Raw genomic sequence first — 13,474 nt, forward strand, 5'->3', positions numbered from 1 at the left:
ACCCAGGATTCTCCAGCATGAATCCAAACCACCTTTCACATACCATCCTTGATTCCCAGCCCACCACCCTTCCAGAAGGACTGGCTTCCCTGGGCTTGCTTTCATCTTTACTGTATTTAATCCAAGTCTTCTTCCAGAAATGCTTCCCCCATCTCTGCTCACTGAAATAGAACTCATCCGATTAACACCTTGCTAGATAGTTTGTGGTTCACAAAACTTTTTAAATTTTTCCTAAAGAGATATAATTTGTGTTCTGTTAAGGTGAAGGGAGACTTCCTTCCCCTGCTTTATGTTTCCATGTGGGCTGAGTTCCACCAGGCAGCACTCCTGTGCCTCTCCTGTGCCCACATTCAGTAAGTCATTGTTGACTTGGCGTCATTAAGGAGTTGCCATAGATCTCTGACTGTTGAGTGTCACTGAGGACAGGAGAGATTCTTTGTGTCTCTTGGGACATTGAAAGTAGGACATGAGACATTTGTGGCATCAACAGACTGATCTATTCAGTGTCAACATTCCTCTAGTCTTGCTGGATTACAAATGTGCTGTGCTTTCTCACACAACATAGGGCTATTCACTCCCACACTTGTTCTCAGATAGAATCCACATTTGTTGTGTTTTATGGTTATTAAGGCATTTTAGCTTAAGCTCTTTTGTTTGATGCTCTTAATACCATTCTATGAAAGTTGTGTAATATAAATAATATGTAGGAACAGTATCTGTAGTAATAAATTTCCTGCAGTCCCAATATTGTTGGGAATATAAAACCTTTTTCATTATGCATCATAAATAACAAACAACATATTATATCATGGATGTTTACAATTTGTGTTTTACTGACCACAGCTGACAGATCTATACACATAAAAAATCCGTGTGTGTCACATGAGCCTTTACATATTTTTTTTTCTGAAAGTGTCTTTGACTGTGGCTGTTTGTATTTGAGATAGAAGAAATCCATGGCTTCCATTTATTAGTATTATTCAATGAATAGCATGACTTTGGAAATCAACAACTCTTTATATTGTGGTCTTTAACTAAAGAGACATTGGTTTTTCCCTTATGTTATTGACTAGTGTTATTGGAATTAAAGATTAATTTTTTTCTCCACATCTCTGTTTTATAAAGAATAAAAAACAAATCCAAAGAACCTGTCTAGGTTGTCATGTTAGGGACATATGACAGAGAATCTAAGAGAGCCTGTTGCCAGCCTCCATAGCAGTTACTTCCATTTTGAGGCCATAAGGGTTCAGAGCCCCATAATCAGGAAGAAACTGGGACAATGATGCCAAATTAATATCTTCCAAAAAGAATATCTTTGTGTGCTAGATCCTGTGCTGGGTGGAAAGTTGTTCCAGGTTACCTTTAGAGTAATAACAAGTGGGGGATCTCCAAGGAATAAGAGCTTAGCCTGGCTCTTTCAGGGCGATTCCCCGTGTCCTAAAGTTGAGGTCTGAGCATGTGTACTCCCATGTCTCCTGCTCCTTTTGTAGGTTAGGATCTCCAGAAGCAGACTCTGAGATAGAGTTTAGTGGGCAGGACATTTATTAAGAAGTCCCCTGGTATCTCCAGCCCTTAGAAGGATAAAGGAGGAAGCAGGATTGGGCAAAGGGAGAAGTTGGGCTGAGATGCAGCCTGAGGGATAGCCTTGGTCAACTGCATGAGAGCTCTGAGGCAAAGATGGCCCATCAAAGTTGTTTTGAATTAGCTAAAGTAGCCAGGGTCCTTTATACCCCTGCTTCAACCAGGTATTAGCTATGATCCTGCTCTGGGGAAGGCATGATCTTGGGTAAGGAGGTTCAGTAGAGACTTTCATGTCCCCATGTATGAGCTAAGAAGTGGGGTCCCTGTAGGGAGATGCAGTTCTTTATGAAATATGTGGCACTCCCCCCCGCCAAGTTTTTGGCCCTTACTTGTCCAGGAAAAGTGACTTTGGTAGGTTAGCCCCTTCTGGAGGCTCTGAGGTTTAGACCTCTGATGGGGGATTGGAGATACTTAGAGGTAGGGTGGTCTTGGGGATCTTCTAAAAAATTCTAAGCATCCCAACTCAGAAACCCAAGAGTAAAGGTCTTGGAGGCTATGTCCTTGAGATACGTTTCTGAGAGCATCCAGTCTCCTTGAGATTCAAACAGGCCATTTGCTGTCAGACTTGATCCCTTCTGTTTAGTGTATCAAGTCACATTTAAAGAGACTAAGGTAAAACCAGAAAGCCTTTTCGTATTCCAAATAAAACTTAGTAAGATTCCAAGGGAGGTCAAAATGACTCTCTAATTGTTTAAACACAGAGATGACACTATGTATAAACACAGTTTGAGACAATCATTATCTTTGCCAGCTCTCAGGGAACCTCTGCTGTCAACTTCCTGTTGCCTCCGCCTGAGTGAATGACATTTACAACCTTTAAACACAGGGATGAAAGAGAAACTGCACCTGCATCCCACGGTGATGTGAAGCTCCATGGAAATGTCAATCAGACGTGATATTACTTGCCTCCTCTGGATTTTATTACTCCAGCTTACCTTTCTATTTCCGTTGGAAATATTCTCTAACATGAACTTCAGACTGGTAGCTGTTTCATGCAACTTCTATGCAGACATACATTTTTAACTACTTGTTAGAAATAATTTCTCCAAGCACTATAATGAAATCAGATTAATCCTGGTTCACATCTGATATTTTTTAAAACAGATTTAAAAACCAAATAAAACATAGATGACCATGGTCATTTATATATAACTACAGAATTAATTGAGAGTAGTTAGAGTTACACGCTTCCTTTGAGATCATTTTATTTGATATTCCTTTAAGAAACAGGGGAAATAAAGACTTGGAGTTTAAATAGTCACCGGCACCTCAGGACTCTATGTTCATCAGTTTCATAAAGCATTTCACATGCAGTAGATTCCTTTCTGGTGGTGAAGATGACATCTCATGTTGTGCATGAAGGCAATGATGAGAAAACAGGAAGTGCCCAGTTTAGGTCCTGGGTTTGCCTGGTGCCCAACTGCAGGGCCTACAGGTGGCCTTGGCTCCTCCCCTCTGCCCAGGGTTTCCTTCATGTTGCACTGTGGCATGTTTCAATTCCAGATTTCCCCAATTAGAATGTTAAAATATGCCATTACAGAAATATCCGTGTTGTTCATCACCCCCTGCTCTGCTTCTGGGCAAGGTTGTGGTCATTGGTTGGGTGGTGAGCACCCCTGTACCTGAATTAGCTTTAGGCTCTAGAGGGTCTAAGGGGAGGTAGTGTTTCATTTATTAATTAGTGATAAAACTTGGATTCTAGCCTTTTGGATGACAACTGGCCATTGTCTCTTCTATATGCTCTTAAATGACCATTTTAGGAAATGATAAAATAGTGGTTCTCTTAAACATAGAATTAACACACATCAAAAATTTTATTTCAGTCTTTAATTAATGAGGAAGTCAGTGTGATGTTATAACTGGTAAATAATCAACTGGCAGCAATCAAGCGCAACTCCACCAGACACAACTTGCTTCATATGGGCAAGAATCACTGGCATTACTGTTTGTCCTCTGTCACCTATATAGTTGTATAATTGCCCAGACAGAGATCACCTGGAGGCAGTCATATTTGCTCGCTTCAAAGTCTTTTATGCTTTTTCTTGATACTATATTTTGAATGTTACCTTTGGACTCAGGTTTGCTACCTCATATAAAGTTTACCAGTGAAGTTAACATGCTTAGATTTTTCTACATCAAATTCGAATGTAGTTAGCAACAGAATAATTCTGTTTTACACAAATAATTTGTTACCTAAATCATAACTTTTCATTCTTTCAATTGGATGTATTTAGAATTAATTAAAAATACATCTAGGTTTGGATAATATAGCATTGTAGGATTTCCATCTCCAACCTTCACAGGAAATCCCAATAAAGTCACTAATGGTATCCAGTAGGGAAGCCTTGAGTGAGGTCATGAGATGTGCACATCTAAATGGCTGAATGAACTTGAATCATTTTTTAAAAGAATTTCTCTGGACTTTGGCTTCTTCATCCATAAAGAAGGATATTTTGAAACTCAGGATTCTTTCAGCACAAGATTGATTCTCTTTACCATCTCCACTGTGACTACTGAATATTGAGCATGCTTCTCAGCAACTGTCACACAGTCCCTGTTTAGGTCATCAGGAACATCTTGGAGCCCTGGTGCAGGGACCACTTGCCTCATCATCTCTACTGCATCTTTGTTTCTTCTATAAGATACTTTTTTTTTTCTTCTATCAGATTCTTGTCTTTGCTCTTAGCTATGATTTTGAGAAAGACATAAATTTACTCACCAAGATACTCCTCTTCTAAAACACTGAGAACAAAATAATTACCAGTGGATACTCTTTCTCTCATTTATGTGAAAAATATGAAACACCAGCTAATTTAGAAATAGGAAACAAAAACAGCCCTTCACTGTGCCATTCACACCAAATCACAGTTCCAATCAGCTTTCAAATCGGCAGGTCCAAAATCTTTTATTTTTTAAAGTTTTTATTTAAATTCCAGTTAGTTAACATACAGTCTAATATTAGTTTCAGGGGTACAATACAATGATTCAGCACTTTCAGGGACGCCTGGGTGGCTCAGCAGTTGAGCATCTGCCTTCAGCTCAGGCTGTGATCCTGGAGTCCTGGGATTAAGTCCTACATCGGGCTCCCTACAGGGAGCCTGCTTCTCCCTCTGCCTATGTCTCTGCCTCCCTCTCTCTCTCTCTCTCTCTCTCTGTGTGTGTGTGTGTCTCTCATGAATAAATAAATAAAATCTTAGAAAACAAAAAACACTTCCATACAATACCCAGTGCTCATCATGACAGATGTGCTCCTTCATCCCCATCATCTGTTTCCCCATCCCCCATCCCCCTCCCCTCTGGTGACCATCAGTGTGTTCTCTATAATTGAGAGTCTATTTCTTGGTTTGCCTCTCTCTCTCTCTCTCTTACCATTTGTTCATTTGTTTCATTTATTACATTCCATTTATGAGTGAAATAATATGGTATTGGTCTTTTTCTGACTGACTTATTTCACTTGGCATGATACCCTCTAGTTTCATCCATGTTGTTGCAAGTGGCAAGATTTCATTCTTTTTTATGGCTGAATAATAGTCCATTGTGTGTGTGTGTGTGTGTGTGTGTGTGTGTGTGTGTATTCACTCATCCACTGAAGGACCCTTGAGTTGTTTCCATAATTGGCTATTGTTGATAATACTGCTATAAACACCAGGGGGCATGTACCTCTTTGAATCACTATTTCTGTATCCTTTGGGTAAATGATCTAGTAATGCAATTGCTGGGTTTTAGGGTAGTTCTATTTTTAACTTTTTGAGGAACCTCCCTATACTTTTTCCAGAGTGGTTGTACCAGTTGGCCTTCCCACCAGCAGTGCAAGAGGGTTTCCCTTTCTCCACATCCTTACCAACACCTGTTGTTTCTTGTGTTGATTTTAGCTATTTTGACAGGTATGAGGTGATATCTCATTCCTGGTAGGCACCTGGCACCTATTATCTATTTGAAGCCCTCAGGAATCATTCTGTTTTATAGAAGAGGAAAGTTATTTTCCTGGAGCTTAAGAGACCTGCTAGGACTCTACTCATAGGGTCCAGATCAGTCGCTGGACAGAGAGTACAGGGAAAGACATGGAGATATTTGAGTTGATGCTGTACATATGGTATCTGCTGTGCATGATTCTCAGAAGCCTGATTACTTAAAAAATAAGTTGAAAGCCAAGATTGACTGAAGCTAGAGCTTTTTGAGATCTATGTTCCTCTGTTTCCCACTGTCTTTTACTATGAACTGCTCTCCAGCTGGAGGAACTGCTCAGGACCCCTAGGCATGGTGAACAAATATGCCATGACTAATGGTTATATTGCCGAGTAATTTTATTTAAAAAACTCCCTTAAATGCTTAAAAATATTGCTACATCTCCAATTAAAATTTGTGATATAGGGAGTTGATTGATGACCATCTTTATCACATTTTACATGTCCTACCTTGAATTATACAGATAATTAGCTTTTTGAAGCTTTTCAAATGTCACTTCTTGCTGCCAAGAGAGTAAACCTTGACCACTCCTCCTTGACTCCAAGCTTGGTCATCAGTCTGGTGATCATGCAGGACAAGAAAAATATTTTTCCATTTGTATTCAGAAAAAGGATTTGAGCAGAGCATGAACATGTTTTTAATAAATTTTGAGCAGCAGGCTGTCTGCTTATAGAAAAAATTCTCTTTGTCAAAGGAAGGGAACATTATTGCAAAGGCATTAACTTGCTCAAAAAGGCGTGTGTTGGCAGCTCTTTTTTTCCATGATGACATCATCTAGATTAGAATTATACCCCAGATGATTTTTTCCTTCCGTTTGAATTATGAAATTAAATTTTAAAAATTCACTTTAAGTTACTGGCTTTTAAGAACTAAAGTCAAAATACAGAAGAGTTGTTGAGATACTTTACTTTGACTGCTTAGTTTCATCCCCTGTCCTGGCTAGTTTTGCTGTGTGGCCTTGGACAAGTTACATAGACATCTCTGAGTCTCTGTTTTCTCATCTGCAAATGGGGATAGTAATAGTTGCCTCCCTGGGTTGCTATAAGAATTTAAGAAGTGAACATCAGCATATCACAAATGCTCAATAGATATTATTGGTAGTAATTGCCATTTTTTGCTTAAGGTAGATAAGGAGAACCATCTTAAGATTCAAATAAATATGCTGGGCCATGTATTTAAGATTACAGAATGAGCATATTCAGTGCCATGTTTAAGACATAGGGTACAGCTGGTAAACCTGGCTAATATGGAATCAGAATCACATTCACCGGTTTGCTGGACTGCAAGTAGCTGCCTGTTGCTGCTGGTCTTCACTGGGGACTTTCTAGGGAGCAAGGGGGAGCTCCTGCCCTCCAGTTACATCAAGCATCATCAACTCTGGACTGATCTGGTATGCTTGTTTTCAACAACAGTTTAGAGGTTACAAGGTTCATACACAAGACTATCAGGATAAAAGCTAGGAATCCATATACTGATGATTGCAAATACAAAGAAGGTTAGCTCTTAGATAATGCCACAATGAGCACAGATTGACAAAGATTTGGCCCGTCTCTTTCTTAGAGTAATCCTCAGTTGGTGCTGAGGTTGGGACTCGCCCATATTCCAGAATGACTCAATTAATGAAGCCAAAGTTAACTTGTAAATTATTTCTATAGTTTGGTAGTTTTGAGCATGGTATCTTATTGATTTCTAATCATTCATGAAAATAGACATGTTGACAAATATTAAATTTACGATGTGCTGATCATACAAGATATTTAGACTAAAGTGGTTCTTTAATTATAATCAGTGAATAGTTTACATTTTCCTTATAGAGATCTTCTTAATTTTCACCATTATTATTTTTCTCAATATATTATTTATATTAATTGAACAGTAACTATTTAGCTTCTATTGTATTTTTGTCCTGTGTTAGCATTGGAGATACTACTGTGCCACTGTGGGTCCCCTGAGCAGCAGAGACCAGATGGGATTAGATATGTGAGAGGTTATCAGGACAATTCCCCTAAAGGAGAACAGTGAGGAGGGGGCACAAGGTGGCAGGATCAGGCTTCAGACTGTGGGGCAGGTTGGACACAGGGAAAAGCTTCACACCACTGGGCAGCTCAGAGAATTTGACCAGACTGATGAGGTATTTTCTAGCCATAGCTGCTCTCAGAGGAGTTTCTGGCTTGCCAGGAGTGGGTGGGCAGAGACTGAGAGCATCCCTGGGAAGCTTGGCCTTGTTGTGAATGCAGTGATGGATGTGGAGGGCCACTCTTGGCCCCTTTGTCAGTACTGCCCCCCACAGCAGGGAAGCATCACATGCATTAGCATGGGGACCACAACTTGTACCAGGACCCAGTCTCCTATTTCAAGAAACTTGCAGCATGGTCGGGATGTGGTGTATGATCACTTCCGTGGGGGCGTGTCCAGGGTGCCTGTGCAGGCAAGTGGGAAATAACCATTTGCATGGCTTTTAGAATAAATACTTGACCAATAAAAGACTTACTTGGTACAATAGCACATGATCATTATTGGAAGGATCTAGTGTGTTAGTTCAATTCCGTGTATGCTTGTTGAGGGCACATAGGGTCCTAGCACCAAGAAACATAGTGGAGAGCTGAATGATGGAGACAGACAGAGAGCCATCCCTGCTAGCCTTCCCACGCACAAACTCTAGCGCCTTCGAATCTGTCCACCTCTAGCTTCTTTGCTAGACTCCAAGCTCTTCGAAGACAAGGATGATAATTTAGTTTCTCTGCATTCTCTGTGCACAGTATCTTGAAGGCACTTAATAGATTTGTTCTTATTGTCGATGAACAAAATGTTGAGACAGTGATGTGTCATTATCAAGATCACTGTCACAGTTGTCCCAAACCCCACCTCCATTCCATATCATCTCTCCCAAGGAATCCTTTTAGGGAACAAGGGAACCACCTTTTCATGGGAAGGCCACTCATGACCCAATGTAATTTGTAAAATAATGGCTGGCCACAGGTAATGAAATAAACTTGGGCTTTTTCTATTATTCCTGCCATTTGCCTTCAACCTTCTTCAGGTATGAAGTGTGTGGCTCCCTCAATAGAATTCCTACTTGAAGAAGGATTGGATATTAGACTTACGTGGCCACTTCCTGGAATTCTAACCTCTCCCAAGGCTGTTTGCCATCTGGTAGGAGAGCACCATGATCCACAATCAGGAGAAGGTGAGCTATACTTGAAATACACTCACTTGAATTACCTCAGAGGTGTCTTCCTGACAGTTCATTCCTTTTCAATGTAGTTCACTTTAAGAGTGTGGAAACACATAAAAAAATATAGAGAACAATGTAAGCAAGCACCACAAACTGCGACTCAGCTATGTCAAATCTTTAATACTTCACCATGTTCTCTTCATTCCTTCAAAGTCATAAAGTATTGCAGGTGAATCTTGTGAACATTATTGATCCCCTCCACTCACTTATTGCTCCTGGGCATTTAAAAAAATTTAAAAAAGAATTTGTTTTAGGGGCACCTGGGTGGCTCAGTCAGTTAAACATCTGTCTTGGGCTCAGGTTATGATCTGGAAGTACCGGGGTCGAGCCCTGAGTCAGGAACCATGCTCAGCGGGCAGTCTGCTTCTCCCTCTCCCTATCATGCTTTCTCTCACTCAATCTCTCAGAATAAATAAATAAGTAAAATCTTAAAAAAAAATAAAATCTCATTTTATTTTTTATGTAATCTCTAGACCCAATATGGGGGCTTTGGGGCTTAAACTCACAACACCAAGATCAAGAGTCACATGCTCTTCCAACTAAGCCAGTCAGACACCCCTGGGTATGATTTTATATTTTCATATCATACACGTGTTTCTGGTAAACAATGAATAATCTTGCTTGGCATGTTCTTAAACTCAAAACAAATGATATCATTTTGTTTGTGTTCACTTTGAGGGTCCCCAGACCACCCAAGTTTCAGCACTTCCCCAAGGATTTGTCATGTGGTCATGCTTATGGCTGTGATTTGTTACAGTCAGGGATGCAGTCAGCAGAAGGAGAGGCACAGGGTGGGGTGGGAATGAATTCAGAAGGAAACCGGGCGCAAGCTTCCACAAGTCTTCCCTCCAAACAGTCACACAGAACACTCAGTACCTCTACATGGGAAGTGTTGCTCACCAGGAACCCATCAGAGGTTCAGGATCCAGGGTCTTCAACGGGGGCTGCTCATGTCAGTAGTCTTGGCTGGTGCGATACCCAGACTCCAGATTCCCCAAAGGAAAGCAGGTTCTAGCATAAACTGCATTGTTTGCACACATAGTTTTGTTGTGCTGAGCCTTTGTTGTCTTTGGGGAGTGGTGGGACCCCTCTGGAAATCTGAGGTTGCAGATGCAAGTGGGTCCTTCTAAGGAAACAGGCCCAGGGTGGCCATGTTAATGCTTTTTTTGCATAGTATCCATATTGTGGTAGCTTTTTTTTTTTCAACATTATGGTTTTAAGATTCATCTACTTTTTTCTTTTTAAAGATTTTATTTATTTATTCATGTGAGATAGATAGATGATAGATAGATGATAGATAGATAGATAGATAGATAGATAGATAGATAGATAGATGATAGATACAGAGAGAGAGAGAAGCAGAGACACAGGCAGAGGAAGAAGCAGGCTCCATGCAGGGAGCAGGACGAGGGACTCGATCCCAGGTCTCCAGGATCACGCCCTAGGCTGAAGGCAGCGCTAAACTGCAAAGCCACTGGGGCTGCCCCAAGATTCATCTACTTGATTCTGGTCAGCTTCTCAATTTTTAACAATATTTTATTGATGAACATTTAAATTATTCCCTATTTTCCAAAGTTGCAAATAATATGCAATGACCACCCTATTAAATGTCTTCTTGGACATCTATGCAAATATCTCTGGAATATAGTGTGTGCATGTCTTCAACTTTGCTGGGTGCAACCACAGTACTTTCCAAACTGTGCCTACCTTATAATTCCACCAGAATGTGTGTGAGCCCTCATTTCCTTGCCTCCTCACCAAGCCTTGACACTGTCATGTTTTTTGTTTTTTGTTTTTTTTACTGATTTAATTAGAATGAAAAGGGGCAAGTTTCCTTAATTACCACAGGTGAGGTATACAGACATCTGGGGAGCAAGGGATGAACAGGGCAAGGACTCAGAACTGCCAGAAGCAGGCCATGCAGGCTCAGGACAGATAGAAGAGAAGGACAGGGGCTGTTCTCCCCACTATTTTCATCTCTGGCAAGGCTGCTTTCGGTAACATTGAAACAGCATCAAAGGAAGTTGCATTTCATGATCTATTACATTTATCCATCATCAAATACTGCCAGTTTCTGGGTAAGAAATAATCAGAGTTTCTTCCTGTGATTCATACACTAGTCAGAAATCCTTGGCTTCCTAGAACTCCAGTAAAAATTCAAAATATCTAAGTAATAATTCTTCACAGTACTTTCTTTTTTGGCAGAAGAACCCTAGGAATAGGGCCAGGCACAAAGGTAAATGTTTTACAAATCTCCACAGGGATTTCTAAAGGGGCCTTTTCCCTGAATGGCCTGTGTCAGCAGGATGCTCCCTCATGGGCTTCACAGATGTTATGGAGCATGTGCTGGGTGCCATGCCCTCCCTGGGGAGACTGAGTCCAGTAGAGGAGATGTTTCCAGGCCCATGGGGGACAAAGAACACCAAATCAGCAGTCCCCAAGCTATCCTGCTTGCTCATCTACCTAGAACACAAAGAAGGTGAGGACGCCTATGGTTTACATGAGACCTTTTGACCAAACAAAGCAATTTATTATGAGAACAGTGAGGCGTTTTATGGGCTGAATTCTGCCCGTAAATGCACATGTTGAGATTCTAACTGCCCAATGCCTCAGAATGTGACTTTGCTTGGAGACAGGATTTTTAAAGAGAGAATTAAGTTAAGAGGAAGTCATTTGGGTGGGTTCTACACCAGTACCAAAGAGGAGATCAGGACACAGAGGTAGACAGGGAAGGTGGCCCCTGTGAGTGGAGCCTGAGATGCACCTGGGGAGTCAGTCCCAGAGTGTACCAGCCTGGCCTGGAGTCTTAATCTTTCTTCTCCAGTGTGACTGAAGGCACTGAGCTGCAGAATGGCACATTCAGGGTCAGATTCCAGTTTGTTCTTTGTACCAACAGCTTCTGAATCAAGCAAGGCACTGGCTAAAAATTGAATTTATAGCCACACACGAGACCTACTAAATCAGACTTCCTGGGGAAGAAGCCAGGAATCTAAATTTTTAACAAGCTCTCTAAGCAATTTGGAGACACACTAGGGATTAAGAATCATTGATCGGGTGTCTGGAGGAGTAACGTGGAAGTTGCTGGCAAAGACTTTCCCTGTCCTATCTCTCCTTCTCTCTTGTTACTTTCCACTTTATTCTAAGTAGGGCATTGTCTTGGTTATTTTGCAAGGTTACATTCCCTAGCTATAGAAAGTGTGCACGTGAGTGCATGTGTGTGCCCTTGCATAAGACCATTTCCTATGAAACCCTTGAGCATCTGCTACATGAAACCGAGACCACCGTTTCTCTGGGGGAAGCCAAAGGAAGCAAAACAAAACAGTTAAAAAAGAAGGATCAGAAGAGCAGAAGCTGTTTGGATTCAGCAGGGCTAATTTGTAGCTCTCTAAGGTCAAAATCAGGCATGCAAGGCACAATGTAGCAAGGGAAGTAGGCAGCTCTCATGTGGGCAGGGGCCCATTTCAGTGGAACAAGGTCCCTTCTTCTCCTGGCTTTGCTGAAGATATAGGCCTCATTATCAGCCCTCCTGTGTAGGTGACAATGTTTGCATGAGGGCTGGTCATTGCTCACAACACACAGCAGCTTGTTGCTTGGCAATACATTGCCTCCACTGGCATTATTTCCTCACAGACCTGAGGCACATGCATCTGTGATGTATGTTCTCTCCAGGGGCTATTTATAAGGGGAGGAGATCAGGGCTCAAGCAACGATGGAAGGAGGGTCCTGACAGCGACACCTGGAATGATATAGGACTCAGGACCATGGACAGGCAGGTAGGGATGTGTGAGGGAGAAGCAATTGCCATCTCTAGACCACTTCTAATCCATCTTTGGGGGGTAGTGTCATCTTTTGCTGAACCATACAACTCTTATGAGTTCACTCTGGTTGTCTGAGGCTGTGTGTTGAACATGTGTCATCTCAGTGCACTCTGTGAGCCATTTCTACTCCTCGTCCAATCAAGATTACAAATAGGTTAGGGAGGAGATCTGTGTCAAGTACGCTTGGAGGCTGTGACTTCCCACAGACATCTTTGCAGCATTCAGGAACATATGTAAACACCTTGGAAACTCAAAAGCTCCAGAATAGTACCAGTAATAATTCTTATTACCACTGTTTTCATTGATTCTGGCCATCTGTTTAAGTCAAGCAGGGAATTTTGTCAGATGCTCTTGAGGTCAGTGCCCAAAGCTCTTCTCACAAGGGGAGGGAATACCTGTGCTAAAATATCTACTCAACTGAACCGCTAGCCATCCAGGGGCAGCATGAATTCTTGGGTTCAGACTTTTGATTTTCTATGAAAATATATTGCCACTGAAGAGACATTTATTCAAAAATTAGTCATTAAGACAGATATTGCTTTGCACTCTTGGATACAAGGGTAGGGGAAATTGGGGTTGGTCCTGCCATCTTGGAGCTCCCATTTTGGTAAGGAGACACTCACTAATCAGACAATCACACACAAGAATAGATTAGATGTGCTCTTTGGAGAAACATAAAACATGGCACTGAGAACATGTAGCCCCCCAGAACTGGAATTCCTTGTGAGTAGGGGAAGGTCCCTTGTTGAGATGCCCACACTCTGGGAACAGATAGGCTGGGAAACCACACTGGACCTGGGAAGACCATTTAGGTGAAAGATACACTCTTGTGGAATGGTGAAGTGTGTGAGCAGTGGATTGATTTGACAGGTGT

The sequence above is a fragment of the Nyctereutes procyonoides genome, unplaced genomic scaffold, assembly GCF_905146905.1.
Source record: "Nyctereutes procyonoides isolate TBG_1078 unplaced genomic scaffold, NYPRO_anot_genome, whole genome shotgun sequence".
In the NCBI taxonomy this organism is placed as follows: domain Eukaryota; kingdom Metazoa; phylum Chordata; class Mammalia; order Carnivora; family Canidae; genus Nyctereutes; species Nyctereutes procyonoides.